This window comes from Falco biarmicus, chromosome 4, assembly GCF_023638135.1.
Source record: "Falco biarmicus isolate bFalBia1 chromosome 4, bFalBia1.pri, whole genome shotgun sequence".
NCBI lineage: Eukaryota > Metazoa > Chordata > Aves > Falconiformes > Falconidae > Falco > Falco biarmicus.
In genome coordinates, this window is record NC_079291.1 from 95460103 (window position 1) to 95474349 (window position 14247).

Consider the following 14247-nt stretch of genomic DNA (forward strand, 5'->3'; position numbering starts at 1 on the left):
ATGCCAGTGAAAAACTCCCTAAAGAATCAAATCCCAGCCTAGCTAAATCAGAGGTATAAACTGAAAGGTGCCTATAAATCACAGCATGCTTTCATAACTCCATTCATATGTGAACAATATGTTAGAGCCCCTTTATTAAGCAATGGAGCTGTGCCGAACAGCTCTGTGGACAATTCTTTATTAGCTGCCAAGAAAAAATGATTTATCCAAGAGCTTTGCATACAGAAAAATTTACATTGACTCCCAGGTGGCTTTTCTTCCACACCCCTACTACTTGTGGCAGAAAGAATACTTTGAGCTGACAAGCCAATTAGCTGTCAATTAGATGATTGATGTGCTCAATGCTAACTGCCATGCAGCTGAACAAATCGTCACAGTCTTGGAACCAGTTCAGTTTTTCCATACACCTTCCTGCCCTGCTTCTTTTTAAATGGGTGTGAGGATTCATCCAGGAGTAGAAACAAACTTTGGTACAGAAGCTCCCCACCCCCCTTCCCCCCAGCCTGAGCTTTGCACTTACACTGACCCCTCAGCCTTGTGTTGGGGTGGATTTAGAAGGTTTTTGCTTCTCTAAGTTTTACTTTGCTGAGCTTCACAAACCATGGTAGCAAGGGTGACCACAGTTTCAGCATAAAACCATCACTTTTTACTGGGTTGGGGGATTTTAGTTCTACTTGCATTACCTCTAGTAATCTTTATTTACAATTAGATTTATTCCCAACACTTTTGAGGCAAACCAACACTGGGTTTGCTGTAAAAAATCAGGATTTTGGTTTTTTTAAATACAGTACCTTGAGTTCTTTATTTACCCCCTTCTGTGAATACGTAATGTGCAGTCAGCTCTCCTTCTTACGCATTGGTTATACATTACCGATCTTATTCCAAATATCAATGGTTGTTTATTCAGTTACACTGTGGAAGGAAAATGGACGCAAGCCTACTATTATTAGTATCATAGGACTTAAATATACTCCTTTCTTGCTCTCTTGTTCTCTCTCTCAATGGAAGCTGACTTCTAATTTCCAAGCTTCATGCCTTCAGAAAGCCCTGTGATACCCATTTGTCTGTATGCCGGCACTGTTCAATAGCTGAAACAGTTTTTCTCCTTCTCTAGGACTTTTCCCTCTTATATAATGAGGTTCAAAATTTTCCAGTTGTTTAAATCAGTACTTGCTGCAGTAAATCTTTTTTTTTTTTTTTTAACATTTCTTTAAGTTTCTCTTTAAAAGGTAAAGAGAAAAATTCATCCTTCTCAGCAGTGAGTGGGTCTCATCTCTCATTTATGAGTGTGATGGTGTTGAGGTGCTGCTAGAGGACAGTTAATCTTGAAGGACAAGGGGGAGGCAGATTCTCATTCCACAACCGTATTCCCCTGGCATGTCCCTGGGTCTGTGCCTCAGCTTTCCCTCCCTTTCTGCAGTGGTTGCTGGGGCTGTTTAGCAAAGCAGTTGTGTAGTGCCTACAGTAACTGTGCATCCTGACAGGGCACGTGGGAGCTCAGGGGAATACCCTGAATTTCTCTTTCTGATGGATGTTTGGAAGCACTTCTTGGATATAACTGCAAGACGGCAGAAACAACTGCCTGGAGGTTTAGCAGGGAGTGGTTAATGAGGGTGCTGCGCACAAGTGGAGGAGTCTTTGACATAGTTCAAGTGGGCTGCTGTTTTCTGTTGGAGTGGACTGTGATTTCTGTTTGAAGAGCAATGCAGGTTGGAGAGGAGCTGAAGTAAGAGCGTGCTTGATTTCCTGGGTTGATCACAAGGACATATTCATTCCCTTCTGCAACTATTTGTGTATGAACCTGTCCACTTCTAAATTCCACCTTAACGTGACAGGTATGAAATTCTTCTGTTTAAGAAGATACAGGGACCTCAAACCGGCAGCAGTGGTGTCACAGGGAAGCAAAGGAGGCAGGGAATGTGCTGCACCTGGAGAGTGAAAGCAGAGACAAAAGGAGCTACAGTACTTACAGGATGTCTTCCTCCTTTTCCAGCTGGGACATGATGTAAAGAAAACATAAAGGATGCTCAGAATGAATAGTTTAGTGGGAAACAAGGGGTATCAAATTGGTAAGCTGTGACTGTGCAGCCAGGACAGTGACTTGAAGCTGTGTCTGTGCATCATTTTCAAGGCAATATTGGATTTTAAACTCTTATCTCCAGATGTTAATCCTTAATGGGAGAAAAGCTGGAGACTGGCTTCCACAACTCAATTTGCAAAATAGCAGCCACATGTTCCCTTTATCCTCCCATTGTTTTTATCACATAAAATGCAAAAGTGCAATTCCCCTGCTTAATTTTTTTCCTATACAGTCTTCCCATTTAAAAGAGTTATTATCCAAAAACCATTAAGCAATGGTTTTGCCTCTTATTATGGGAGTATGCAGTTTTACTGCAAAGGGTTACCATTCTCAGAGAGTTGAACTAGCCTCTGACTCTGTGCCTATTCATGATGAGTCCAAATTACTGATCCACTTCGACTTCTAGAGTCCAGATCCTTACCTAAGAGGAACTAGTCCATCTCCTTAGTACACGCTGAGGCTGTCGTGGTACACACCGGCCATCCATACATTCTGCCCTTCTGTTGCAGGCAGCAGAAGATAACTGTCCTATTTGCAGTCATTACCACTGATTTTGCATATAGTCAGCTGCACCAAGTGAAAATCTCTTTTTATTTCCATGCTTCCATTTTTTAATGAGGATTTTCAAGTTTCAATTAGTCTGTGCAAGGAGAGATGAGCACCAATGGATCGACAGGTGTCTAGTTCATCCCTACAAGAAGGGATACCTAAAGTTCAGCCCCCTGTTTATTTGTGTGTACCTGGGAGAAAATTGCTTCTGTGCCACAGTGGCAGCTGTTGAATTGGAGGGAAAGAGGATTAATAAAAAGTGGTACACAAGAAATTTGGAGAGCGTGGACAAAGCCATGCAGCATTCAAGGGGAAATGATTCAGAATCGATCCATGGTCTCAAGCTTTGGGGCTGCAGGGAAGAGCAGTTGGAAAGAAGCTGGTAAATAGTTAATACGTTTTCCCTCTGAGGGGCTAACAATATTAGTGACAGGACAACAGCAGCGTGACGGGAGCTTTGCCATACGTGAGCACGGTGGCTCATCGCAGCACGGTGCGCTGCTCGCCATGTGCCAGACGGGACATCTGCTCTGGTTGGAGGGGAGGCAGAAGCCTCTCGCTCCCGTTCTTTGTGCCGAGGTTTCATTTAGGTAAGATCTGCCTTCCCCCCCCAGTTCCTCCAAGGCCTGAGCAAACTGCAGGGGAAAAAAGAGCGAGGCACATCTGGAGCGATCCAACAGCTGGGAAACGCCTAATGCTGCAGGGACGGTGGTATTGTATGGATGGCTGTGACCTTTTCAGTATTCCAGATTTTGATTGATTGGCCATTTTCCCTCTTTCTAAGGCTGTAAACAGGGGAACAGTGAAATAAGTAGCCAAAACAAACAGAGAATTACGTAGGCTAAGGCAAATTTATACTGAATTTATGGGAGATACAATTTTGCTACCTCGTTCCACCCATAAAAATTATAAAGAGAAAAGAAAGTGACATAAAATCAATCCATTTCCATGACAAAGCTCATTATGAGAAGAGAAAATATAGTCCCATATTAACTTGTTCTCATTACTGTTCTAAGATTTATCATGTCAGGTGCAACGTGCAAGGGAGGAAAGGAAAACCTTCCCTTGCCCTTGCCTTAAAAAAATCAAATAGACAAAATAAACCAAATTATCCTCATCATGTTCAGTGAGGATGTATTTTGCCAAGCCTCACAAGGGGCATGATTAACTCACGGGGAGTGGCTTTGAGGAGCCCTTCCAGGCTGGATGCTGTGGGCAGGGCAGCTAGCCCTGCCCCAGCTGTCGCTACCAGCCCAGTTCTTCCCTCAGCACTGGTGAAACTGGCACTCTGGGGGGAAGATGCCACTTGAGAGCCTGACAAGAGGAAGGAAGACACTTTGAGTCTATGACTTCATACCTCTTCTGAAGGGTAGCAGGAAGCCTGTCATAGCTACTAAAATGCATGAAGTTTTTTAATCCTTATGAACATTAAAACAGGTAATGTGTTCCCTTTTTTGTGCTACTGCATTTGTTCTGAAATGCTCATTGAATGTAGCTTTAACCTATTTTCTAGAAATTTACTGTAAATGTAGACGTTGGGAATCTATGGATATCTGAAGGTGCTAATTATTCGGCTTGTAAATATACTAGAAAAGTTTTAATTGGAGGAGCCACTTGGCAAAGCACAGAGCTTTGTAGCTCTACCTAAAACCCTGGCTCTGCTCCCATTGATGTAGTCCCAGTCAGGTCAGTTCTTGATTGAAACAGACATGAAACTATGTGTAAACAAGGTTCTCCGCACTACAAAAACCAGCCCAGACTCCCGCACATGAGTAAGAGCGTAGCCCACATGCCCCTTCAACCACCTGACCCCAAATGCACCATGGACTAAGATGCTCTGGATTGCTTATCAGTAGTGTTTGTGTTAGGACTGGTCCTTCCAACATGTTTCTAGTAGCCTGTTAGGAAACAGCCATCTTCTGGAGGAGCAGGACTATGGAGACGAGCATCTGAGCTGGAAAGGCTGCTGCACACCATGTCTCTGAACTTCAGCTGAACCTGGCCACCCATTGATGTGGCATGAGGCACCTGCGCAGTAGGTTGGAAAGCTTGGGTGGATAAGCCCTCCTTGTCCCAAAAGGCCAGCAAGAGAAGTCATCTGCTCCAGCCAACAGGTAGAGCAGGGGGCTGCAGCAGATGTAATGCGGAGTGTTTTGTAACACCACCTAACCGGTGGGGAGCAGGATTTGGAGTAGGAAACAGCTGGTGGAAAAATAAGAGAGACCTGATCTGCTCAGAGCCAGGGAAGGGAATTGACTCGCTCAGGCCGGCACCAAGTTCAGTTTGTCTGAGTGCTGTCATTTTACCTGCAGTTCTCATTCTCAACTCAGCTTAAGCAGAGCAACAAGTCCTAGGAGAGAATCCAAACCTATCTTTGCAGGTGAACTCATTGCTGCATTTGCAATGCAAGCCCACAGCCCTGGCTCTAGGGGCCATTCCAGAGTCTGGTCTCATCCTCGCATGCATTGCTCCTCGTGTACTGCTGAACAGATGCAGTTCATTTTGGAGCTGACATCTGGTGCTGTCAGAGTACATAACTGGTGCTGATTTGCAATGCAAGCTGAATACTCTGACCTTTTTGGTGCATTCATAAGAGATGATAGTCTGTGTGCGCTATATAGATAAACTAGTCCGTGTGTGGTATGTGCATTTGTTTGCAAGCGTGACAAGGAAAAAGTAAATACACAAAATAAAGCCTGCCCGATTTGGCCAATGTAAAACCTCACTGGTCAGCTGAAGAGGGGAAGAGATGACAGATAAATGGGGGGTATAATGCCCTGATAAACACAGGCATTTCCTCAAATGGATATTACAAATGCTGCTTTGCAGTTCAATCAGCCTCCTCCTTACCCATCCAAACAACACTCCTAGCCCTCTCCCCTGACCTGCAGAGGATAGTACAGAAGCAGTGTCATGCTTTAATAGGATGGTTGCCTTCATCCTTCCAAAATCTGGGAGGGCAATGTGAGGTGTCACTGAAGCCGGGACGAAGTGTACCATGTCAGGGATATCTGTACTTCACAGCATAAAACAAATCCTGACATATCCGTGAAACCCAACCTAGCACTGACTTGAATGGGAACCTTTATATAGGGCTGTACAACACCCTGTGGAAAGGGTGGCTCCGCTCTGGAAGTAAGGTATCTCAGGACAGGCTACGCTTGCTTTCCCATACGTGGCCCTGGGATTTATACTGGTTTAAGGCCAGAGTTGCTTGAGGTCTGTGGTCTACCTATTTTATCTCTGCTTTGAGTTGTGGTATTTGAACATCTCTGTCTTTCATGTGTTTACCCCCACATGTTAGATTGGGACCTGAGGAATGGAGACAGAGGCTCTTTAGGGAAAGACTTTGCTTTACCTGTCTGTTAGCATCCAACTCTTGCACACCCCAAAGCCTGCTGGCATGGGGAAATGTAGGGTCACACAGTGGAGACCCTCAGCTATCAGCTGAGAAGGGCACGTTTTGTGCTTGTGAAGTGTGAAACAAAGAAGGGATGCTCAGAACGAGGGGGAGAGAGGCCAGGACCTCTCCTCCGCAGCCTCCTCTGCAAATGCTCACAAAGCCGCAGCCCGCTGGGAAGGAGACGTGTGTCCCCAGCTGTGCTTTGAGCTTACCTTCCACTTTGAGTTGCATCAAGTGGTAGAAAGCTGAGTGATCACAGGGTTTGGCTGTAATGGCAGAGTAGCTTCAATAGTGTCAGTGCAGATAAAAGTGAGATACAAATGTTTATCTGCCAGGAAGCTTGGGCAGTAAGTGACATGTTTTAAGGGAAAATTGAACACAGCTATCCAAAGCCACAAATTAGAGCATCCTTCCTCCATACAAAATCAGGGTCCATACCTGTCTGAAGACCAACGACTGCCCAGTGAAGGGCAAGACCACGTAATGCTGAAAGACAGTTGCCTGGGTCCTGGAGCCTAGAAGAGACACCATACGCTGACCCCCAGCTTAGCATATGATAGGGTTTCCCTTGGCTCCACCAAAGGTTTGCCCCATCACAGAGATGAAGTATCTAGCTCAAAATCTTCCAGACACCTTTAAGATAAAGGATGACCATCTCGTAGTTTTTCTGAAGGCATCGTGGGGACAGTCGCACAGGGGCATCCTGGGTTCCCAAATTCTCGGTGGAGGAGGGACTGCAGCTCTCCCTGGGGCTGGTCTGCTCGGTGAGCTCAAGTGGTGAAACACCTCCCTGGGCTCCACGAGTCGCAGAAACTGTTTCACAGCCTGTACCGCTCCCACAGTGTCCTCTGCAGATCTGGCTTTCAGCAACAAGCTGCCTAAACCAATTATTGCATGGCCCTTAAGATCAGCATATAAAAGTCAGAAATAAAAATTTTCTTCTTACAAAACTTGCTCAGAAAAGTTGAATTTTAAGTGAGTAGTTCCTTCAGCAGTGGGACTAATAAAAGCTAATTTCTTGCAGTTTTGTAGTTTGTATTTTTCTGGTAGCCAGGAAGAGGCAGACTCCAGGTGAACATTTTCCTGGGTTTGGGGTGCTGATAACATCTTTCCCTGTCTGGACTCTTCTATGGCTGAGCAAGGATGAGCTCTGGTTGCAGCTTTTACACCAGCAGGGATAGCAGCACCTGTTTTCATGACAGCTAGAGGATCCCAGTTGCTTTTGAAACTGCTGTTCTCTTCCAAATGTGGTGCAGACAGACCCATGGATTCAAAAATTACTCTGTGAGAACAGACACAAAGAGGTACGTGGAGTACAATTGCATAAACCTCACTTGCTTGGGAAAATAGGCTAAAAAATAGTAAAATACAGGAGCCTTGTTATTATCACAGCTGAACAGTCCTTTCTGACATATTCTATTAAGTCATTTATGTTTCACTGAGGTTTTGCATTGCTGGCTCTCCTTTCCACGAATGACCTTTTCCATGCCAGGCTTTGTAAAACTATTGCCATTCTTCATTTAGAAATTTGTTAAAATGTGTTTGCAGAAAGCATAGATTATTTTTTTTTTCTGATGAATCGTCCCTTTTTGGTGAAAGGAACAAAGAATTATGCTGCTGACCTTTCTTTATGTTTAGCAAGATCTTTTTGCAAGTTGAAAATCATACCATTGACTCCAAGCAGGAACAATTCTTCCTATTCTACATCACTGTGTTTATTTCTTAAGTACATCTGTAACGGTACTTATAGCATAACATGTTTTGTGGGGAAACCTCACTTTCTCATTCCTCATAAAACATAATGGATAAACTGAAATAATATTATTAAAACATTTAAGGAGACAGGGATAGGTCAATAGAGTGAAGCACTCGGTGTCCTATATTTTGATGAGAGAGAACAAAATCTATCATTAAGCCATATTTCAGTTGTTTGGCAGCTTTTAGGGTGTGCTCAGGCTTCCTATCTCGTGCACAGCACCACCGCTTCCCCACAGAGCAGGGCTCTGATGGCTGGCAGGGATGAATTAATTAGATGTCTTGCTGCTGTATTGCATCGTGCCCTGATGAGTGCCCACACCAGCGTGGCCCTATGAGAGAATGGAAGGTAAACAAGATCGAGCTTGTATGAGCTACATACCAGTTGTATAAAAGGTTTGTTTGAAGGCTGCATGTGCACAAAAGACTCATTCCTTGCAATCTTATTGCCTGCTCCAGTAGTGTTACTTATTACTTAAGTTATGAGGACTTTGTTGATGTAGGATTTTATTCGCTGCGTGAAAAAACTTCTAAATATTCACCTTTACCACTAAACTAGTTATTCCAGCCACTCTGTTGCTACTCTGAGACATGTTACCCTTCTAATGTGGTTCCTAGGCCTTGGTAATATCACATCACCTGGTGCACTGAGCAATGATGCTCATTAGCGATTTGTGATCCCACGGTATCTGCTAAAGGTAGATGAATAAAATAATGTAACTTCAAAGAGCTCATCCAGCAGCCCCTGTTCAACCCAAGCACATCCCTTTTGTGCGCCTGCCAGGGGTCCACCAGAGCAAAGTTATGTGTTGGTGATTTTGGTCCTTCTGAGATGTCCTGTTACAGATCTAGTGGGGACCTCAAGCCTAATTGCAGTTTTCTTCCTCCTTTCAAACCTGGCTACTGGAAGTCTCCCCAGTTACATCTTGTGTCGTGACCACGCCAGCCATCTCGGGGATTCACTGCTCCTGATAGCTGTGCGTGAGGGTTGGAAATATCGCTGTAGTCACCACCGTCCATTCTGTCTGCCTATATGTGTAATGGGTTTTCATTCTCTTGGCATCTGGTTCGTGTCTCACAGCACCGAGCAGACATCTGAGCCAGGGGACCTTGAGGCATCAGGTTCAGCTATTCAACCTAATATTCTGCTGTTAAATATTTTTAGAGAGGAATACCTTGTGCTGCAGCCCTTTTCCCATGCCATGATTTGCACAGATAGCCAGGGCTGACTTGCAAAACTGTAATTGTTGGTGCTACAATTAACTGAGGGCTTCTCAGCCAAGGAGAGGAGACGTGGCACTGAGAAGTCCCATGAACTCCAGCAGCACATAAGTGCACAGAAGGACAGGTTCATCCTGGGCTGCCAAGGCTCCCAGCTGATTTGAAACAAATCTCTTTTTTCTTTTTTTTCCCCTCTCTCTTTGTTTCATGCGGTAAATAAAAATGAATCCCCCAAGGACCAGAGCATTTAGGCTTAGCGTATTCTTGTTTGTTCAGAGCGTATCAGTCTGTTGTTCTTCCTGGCTAATCAGATAGAGCGGAAGTGAAAACAATCTCAATTTGTTGTTCCATTTTATTCTATACATAATCACTGCTTCTCGTTTGCCTCTAAATAGCTGCATAAATACACATTAAATGCAGTGACATCTCTTTTGGGACTCACTCCAGTGTTTCCTGGTTATTGTCTCTCTTTGAAAGAGATTAGGTTCTCAGATATTGCCCATCTTTCTTGTAGAATCCTACGTACTGTGCACACGCAGGGATGGATATTATAATGCCACGTCCATTCCTGTCCCCTGCAGACATAAGGGGGTTGGTGACACCAAATGAATGCAGAAGAATAACATGTGCCCACATACCATGTGTGAAAGCAGAAAAAACTTCTCAGTCTGGGTAGCCACGAAGGTTATTTTGGACTGACACTTCCTGCACTGTTCCCTCTTCTCTCAGCTTTCTCTCCTCCCACTCTGCCTCTGACTCAAGCTCCCGTCCCAGTTTGCCGGGATCACTTTGGGTTAGCAGCTTGTGGTTCCTGCAGAATGGCTGGCTCCTCTTCTGGTCTGCTCTCCATCACCCAGCGGACAGGTGCTCTCACTTTTGACTTTACAAAGAGCCTTCCTGCTCATCACAAGTCTAATTTGTGGATATTAGCACTTTAGGCTTTCAGGATTGAGGTAGAGGTAGGTGTTGGGATCTGAATTTCTGGCTGGCCAATAACTGTCCTTCTAGTACAAAAAGAGACATTTGATGTCGTATACTCTAACTACCAGCTGTAGAAAACTGTAAGCACCAAAATCTCTGCAGATTATTTCAAAATTAATTCATAAATTAATTTTGGCCGTCTTCCTATGCTTTCTGAATTTGTTTCCCAGAGATGAGCAGGAGGAGGAAAGTTCCCAGCTCCTGAAGAGTCTCACTTCCCAATTCATCCATTCAGGTAGTTGCACATCTGCATTCCAGAGCAGCAGTGACCTCAGGGAGGCATGTTCCCCAGGGCTGCCACATCTGGCCAGCTTAGAGCAGGAAAAGGCTGAGCCCACGTCTGTCCACAGCACACCACACTGTCACATTGCTTATTTTAGCTTTCATTTTCAGTTTGTTCATTTTAGCTGGAGACTCAGGAGAGCAGCTGCCTCAGTTTAACCCAACCCATAGGTAGGTTTTTGCAGTGTGGCATAATGAGAACTATACTTTTTTCCAGAAGAGGCTGTAGTTAACTAAAAACACTTATTAAGGATTAACTACTTCACTCTAACAGTGAGGTATGCAGCCAAAATGTATGCATATCATGTGAGATGCATGTGCATCACACAGGCGTGAACATAAATGTGCACACACAGGCATACGCATTAACTCTGATGCTCTTCACTTAGGTAGATGATGTCAGCTGTTTGATAAAGCACTGGGACAAATCCCAAGGGTGAACACAGTTCTGCCTGAGACACACTTATAACCAAGGTCCTATAACAAAGCTGAAGCCCGGTTCCTGGCAATTGGCATCCTTTTGTATTCCACATGCTTCCCACGTCTACGCAGCAATTTGTCACAGCTGGTTACATCATCACATCACGTTCAAAATATTTCAGAGGTGCAAAATGAGAGATGATCACTGAAGTTCTGAAAAACTGAAATAGGGAAACTATGAGCTTAATTGCAGCTTTAAGCCTGTGTATGGCACTAAGCGGGAGCTGGAAGAGCTCTGCTCCAGGGGAATCATCTGCCAAGCTGCTCCTTACGGAGGGCCACTGCACACTGCTTTGCTGCTTTGGTTATTGAGCAGCACAGTATCTCTGTGCCCAGTATCCCCAGTGTGTAAGTGAAGTGGTGTGGGCTCAGGGCAGGATGGACGATAGGTCCCCACCAGCCCTGCCCCAAGAATATAGGGTAGCGTTGGGCTTGTCGTGGTGCCCGCTGCCTCCAAGCTCAGAGAGCAGGCAGTGCGTTGGGATGGGAGTACACTTGCAGAAAAGTAAAATATTTTGTTTCTTTGTCTGTTTGTATCCCCACTTCCCAGATCTGCATGCGTTTAAGAAAGGAAAATGTCAAGCAAAGCACTAACACTGTTGTCTGACAACAGATAGGAGTTGAGGGAGTGGGGGGAAGAAGAGAGGGGGGAAACAAAACTCTAAAAGTTTATATCATAGTATACAAGAAACAGCTAAACCAAAGCAAACGGCCTGGGGAAAGAGAGGGAGTTCTGCATTTCTGCTGCAGAGAAACGCATAATATTTCTCTGCAAGTAAACCGCATCTATAGTGAAGCTGGCTAATTAGTGCCACCCAAGGTGAAAGTGACGGGGAAAGAAAGCACAGGGGAACCTGAAAATGCAGTGGAAAGAGGATGCATGTTCAAAAGAAAGAAAGAAACGAACAGGTCGGATGTGCAAAGGCAGAGGTCGGCGGGGCTGAGCGAGGCGGCGGCAGCCCGAGGGGCGCAGCGGGCGCCCAAGAGCGGGGCAAGGCTGATCTCTAGCGGCTGCTGCCGGAACGCGCCCACCCCTGCTGGGGGGGTGGGGGTGGGGGGGGCACCTCCCGGGGTGCCACTGCCAGCACCGCCACCCACGGCAGGGGGACAATTTGCCCGGATTCTATTTCCCCACACACACACCTTTAAATAACACACCAGCCTGTCTTTTCTCTCGCTAAGCAGCCGCTGCTGTGCGTCTCTTGGAGCAGTGTTGGGTTTCTGAACGTGAAATTGTTTGGATTAAAAAGGAAAGCATTGATTTTAGATCGTTATAGAATATTTTAGATTCTGGTTCAAAGCCATTGTTTCTTTTTTATTATCTGTTGAATACCTGTTTTCTTTTTACTTGCTCTGTGGCGTCCGATCTTGTTTTTCCTATGACTGATGGAAGGAGAAAAGGTGGGAAAAGGAGAGGTAAAAGCCAGAAGTGAAGTAATTTCTGTTTGTTTGAAATCGTTTTCTTCCTAGTTCTAACAAAAAAAAAAAAAAAAAAAAAGTAGTGATGGCCTTTCATGCATAATATTTGCAGTGCTATTAAGAAGAAAATACATTATTTCCTTGGAAGAAAAAAGGATGGTTCCTCTCCAATAGGAAAATACAACTCCTCGCCAGGCAAAACACACACTTATGCCATCAGCCAGAAAGCAAAGCAACTCTTGCTCAAATGTGCACCGGTCAGTTAGTGCCTGGTTCATGTTTTCTGGTTTCTCAGGCAGGGTCTTTGAAAGCGCAATTGGGAAAATTAGACACCTTTTAGCCATCACTCATAGGAACCAGGAGGAAAGATGGAATCCACATTTCAAACTAGACAAAAATGATGAGCATTGTGTACTCCAAAGGGCTATATAATATTGGATTTCTCAGGCAAGTCATGTCCCTCTGGATTGTGCTGTACCTAAACCCACTAATTTGTTCTCAAGCTGCAAGACTAATAGTGACAATACTATTGCTTTTTCCATCACTGTACATATTTGTGTTCTACATAATGCTGACAAGTCACTGAAACAGAAACCACACATTCAGCGCATCATTTATGTGATTATATATGCTCACACATCCTTAATCTAAGGGCTTTCTTTTATTAGCTGATAAAACACGCAGCACTGCTGTATATTTTTGTATGTTCCATTAGCAATCGTTGCTTAATAACATTAGCAATCGTTGCTTAATAACATTTGCTGATTAATATTGCGTAAATATAGAGAGAAAAGTCTACAAACTTCAGAAAATTATTTCATCCATCACTGTCCTTTGAAACAGGCTTCTTTTTTTCCTTTCCTTAATTAAAGAAGATATGATTAAGAATATTTCAGATTGATCTAGCACAGTTCATTCAAAGATGCTTTGCCTATCACATCCTTCTCATCCTGGGCAATTTTCATTCTGCCCATACAGCAGCTAACACCCCGTGATCTATTCCCTGGCCGAGCATCTTACAACAACAGCTAATAATATTATCACCAAAACCACAACCACTGCAGGGAAAGACAGAAACACCCAATCAGCACATAACCGTAATGCAGAGGGAAGGAGCCAAGCTGAGCAATATGGGATTTTATAGAAAGGGAGGGTTTGGTTTTGTCTTTAAGTGTCCAACACTGGTATAATTCTCCTCCCATCAACCGCACCATTAAGATCCCCTTTCTTAGGTGAGTGCAATCCCTCTGATGTTCCTCACATTTGAAAATCTCTGTAATTAGCATGTCTTAAGGCATCTCTCACTTGGTAGTGGAGCTTGGCCAGGGACAGTGGCTCACCCCGTGCTCCTCACTGACCTCTGTGCGGCCATAGCCAATGTCCATATTTTGGATGGAGATAGAGCTATACTCCTCAGACTGTGCTTCCAGCCCAGAGAATCTCTTTTTTTCTGCCTCTTGCTGAAATATTTCCGTGTTGGCAAAAGCAGGGTTGTCCCCTGCAGCAGTGCCTCACTAGTGGCAAGTACCTATGAGAAGAAGAGACCTTGCTCCTCCAGAGAGGGGTGGCAAGTCCCATCCACCCCCAAGCCATGGCAGGTCTCAGCCTTTTCATAGGGTGCCTGTGTCCTGAAATTTTCTGAATGTCTATAATGAACGGATTTATTATAGGGTTTTTTTGGTTTTAATGTCACTTTGGTGTTAAAGAGAAGAAGGTGTGCAGGTCTTCCCCAATGCAGTAGTTCATGCCATGAGTTGGGCAGGGCCAGGCTGGGCAGGGGCTTCTGGAGGCTTTCCCAGGAGGGTAGGGCAAACAGCCATGCTCATGCCAGCATAAACTGGGAGCACAAACCTATGCAGAGGAAGCTCCCTAATTTTGGCATCTTTCCTGTAGCTCCTTGGAGAGCAGTTAGGGTTTTAGTGGGGCAGACGCTTTCCCAGGCACCTGCCATCAGCGCACTGTGAAAAGCAGGTATTCAGGGCTCACACCCCAGCATTTCAAAGCAACTCTGAATGCTTTCTGCTGGCTTCTGAGCCATTTTTTTACATTTTGCCACTGGCTGTCCTTCTTATGGCTC